This window comes from Apteryx rowi, unplaced genomic scaffold (assembly GCF_003343035.1).
Source record: "Apteryx rowi isolate R43461 unplaced genomic scaffold, aptRow1 scaffold_1009, whole genome shotgun sequence".
Classification (NCBI taxonomy): Eukaryota; Metazoa; Chordata; class Aves; order Apterygiformes; family Apterygidae; genus Apteryx; species Apteryx rowi.
In genome coordinates, this window is record NW_020447208.1 from 95485 (window position 1) to 95933 (window position 449).

Consider the following 449-nt stretch of genomic DNA (forward strand, 5'->3'; position numbering starts at 1 on the left):
CAGTCCCTCTCGGTCCACTTGGAAAACCAGAGGTCTTCTATGTTTGTTCAGTTAGCTCAGGATGGAAAATTGGCTTAACAACTCTCATTGTTTATAAGTTTCCTGGTCCAACTCATATACTTTGGCAGGTAGAAGTCTATACTAGTAATGAGTTTATTCTAGCCTTCTTTGGTGCCTGTGTATTCCTGCCTTCCCAGAAATCCTGGCAGGTATTTCATTTTGTAACTGTGAGATGGCAAATATCAAGCCAGGTGCAAAAGCATAAACACCTGAGTAGTCTCCCAGAATGGTTTCATTATGCATTTAACTATCAATTTGCCTATAATGACTGCACTCATTTTTCAAGCTGCCCTGTAGATATATGGGCGCTAATGACACCAAGGGCAAACTGGAGACCATCAAGCAGGATTTCAGAGCTCTGGGGATGGTGGTCAAGGGTCTGGGAGCCC